This window comes from Lipophrys pholis (genome assembly GCF_963383615.2).
Source record: "Lipophrys pholis genome assembly, chromosome: 17".
NCBI lineage: Eukaryota > Metazoa > Chordata > Actinopteri > Blenniiformes > Blenniidae > Lipophrys > Lipophrys pholis.
The window spans coordinates 20,438,520-20,441,382 of NC_137643.1; positions in this window are offsets into that span (position 1 = coordinate 20,438,520).

Sequence of the window (2,863 nt, forward strand, 5' to 3'; positions counted from 1 at the left end):
ATGAATGAACCGCTGCGTCTCCCCTGCCAACACATTAGCATAGGACACACCCACCTAGCACTCCGATTGGCCCGTGAGCGGTTTGAAGGCGGGTTCTGTTCCTCTGATTGGACGGAATGGGGTGTCAACCTAAGAGCCCCCGCCCCCTGCTCGCTCTAAAGAGAGAGAGAAGAGGAGGAGGAGGAGGAGGAGAAGAGCTGCAAATGGAAACCAACAGCAGTAAAACATCAACAAAGGAGTCAGTTTTTATTCCAAGTAGAAGATTGTTTCACGTTTCCCCACGGATGCGAATCCACATTCATCTCTCCCTCCTGTTCAGGCGTGTTTCTCGATACCAACCTGCCTTAAATGTGCGTTTAGGCAGTGTCGAAGACGATGTCCATTTACAAGGCAACAGCAGAAACCCTGAAAACATGGCCACTAGTTGTCGCTGTTGGTGGTTTTTCAAATGAAAAACCACACAGGCATGTGTTCTTTTTGATATTCTGACTTTGCCTCTGGTTTCAGAGTCCTTGTCTCACCTTCCTGTGTCTGATTGCCATTCCCTGCCCTGATGTGTTTCACCTGAGTGTGTGATTGTCTTCACCCGCTGCCGTTGGTAATACTGTATATTGAGTATCTTCTGTGTGTTCTTTTCATTTTTTTCTCTGATATAAAGTTAACAGCGAGCTACACCGTACAACACGAATCCAATAAACTTTAGGTCATGAAGTTTGCTGTGGCGGATTGCACGATGAAGATGCAAGCAGCGACGTAGGACCACCGACTGATAGTTAACGCTTTCATGACAATGGCTATCCACAAGAGAAATATTAAAATCATTGAAATTTACCTGTCAGGAAACACTAGTTGCTCATCCAACAACCTAAAAACGCATTTGACTGAAACTGTAGTGTTCATGAGCAGTAATCTACAGTTTATAAAACACGTTTCTCTGTTAAAACAGATGTAAGGTCATTTAAGGGCTGTATTCTGAGAGACATTTACAAAAAGTGATGTTTGTGCAATGCAATGCAAACATCTAAAACACAATGAGAGTTTCCACAAAAGGCTCCATGATAAAAGTTGGCTTGCCTAAAGCCTGCATCTTTTTTTACGTTTTCCTATAATTTCTAACTTTTTCTAATACGTGCGAGAGACCTAAATCCTTCTATTCTGTGTTTACCTCCCAGCTCTGCACTGTGGCTGCAGAGAATTAGCTGGTCCTTTTTGTGTTATGGCACAGTCTGATAATGTCCTACATGGTTATATAATAGTTTCAGCTGTAGTGCATCTATTGATTCCTGTGGTGGCAAATTGGTTTTACACATTGTTGTTATGAGCAGAACAAACTCCGGCCCCCCTTTTTAACCCGACTGTACACGCTACAAAAACACATTGAAGTAAAACTTTCCTCATTGTAGGAAATAATGTTAGTAAGGAAGGAAACGCGCTGTGATCAGCCAAGGTCAGCTGGGGCCTTTCACAGGGAAAGATGTAACCTTAAGCACAAGGTTAACGTCCATCAAGATCCCTGTAACCAACACTTATTATATTCTGTGTGTGTGTGCGTGCGTGCGTGCGTGCGTGCGTGCGTGCGTGCGTGCGTGCGTGCGTGCGTGCGTGCGTGCGTGCGTGCGTGGTAGACCTTCAGTCCAAGGTAGCCATTATTCACAATGAAAGCGCCCCAGATAACCAGATTACACAACCTGTCTCAGACTGAATGTATAGAATTACAGGCTGACATAAGGTAAAAGGTTAAAACTCCTCATGAAACACATTTATAGAGGAAACGATGGTTAGAATCACCTAAACTGACCAATCGACACAGCTCTGCATTAATATACTGCTCTGATCGCCTGCAAGGTTTGCTTCAAAAGATCATGTGGTCATAATAACTTAACATACCTGTTGTTTTTGGGGGCGGAGCTTCTTGGGGTCCAGTCCAGGAGTGTTCAACCTGCAGCTCCTCTGTCACGGCTCCATGAAGCTTTCAGAAAATCCAATGAAAATTCATTTCATTTTTGCTGTGTTTGCATTCCACATTAATTTTGCAAAAAATTGGATCATCTCCAGGCTAAAAACAGTTAAAGAAATTAAAACAGCTGAGTCAGCCATAGCTTTGAGGAAAAGAAAAAAGGAGCAAAAAGAAAAAAAAATAATAACAAGCAGGAAAAAGGAAACAAAAGAAAAGGAAAAATAATAAAATGGAGAATAAAGAAAAGGGAAAAATAGAAACAAAAGATTTTTAAAAGAAGGAAGAAGGAAAGAAAGAAAAAAGATGTAAAAGAAACGAAAGGAAGCAGGAAAGAAAAACAGAAACAGGGAGTAAATCAATAAAAAAGGGAAATATAGGAAAAAAAGGGAGGAAAAGAAAAAGAAAGAAAAAAGATTTTAAAAAGATAAAAAAATAAAAGTAATGAAAGAAAAAAGAAATCAAAGGAACAAATGAAGAAAAAAAGAGCCAAAAAGAAAACAAGGAACGAATGCTAGTATATCTAAAACTGTTCCAACATTGGGAAACATAGAGCGTCCATTAACAGCTAAAGATTCAAAATACTTTATTTATAAAGCTAAAACAGCCAAGATGTATAAAATGACTAAAGTTGGAAAATCCATGGGAAGAAAAACCTTTAAAAATGTCTGCAAGCAGAAAATGTAATGAAATATACCTCAACAGTGACACTTCATGAATGCAACCTTATTTTCTTTACATGAATAGTGATTTTATTTAAATTTTTTCAGATGTTTCTTCTTTAAATCATATCATGAACATGTTTGTGACTTTAGACAAATTTTATTTGGTGACAAATCTTGAAAATATCTTCGGTCACAAGGTTTACAGACTCATTGCTGTATTATTGACTTTGTGAGGACGTGTCGC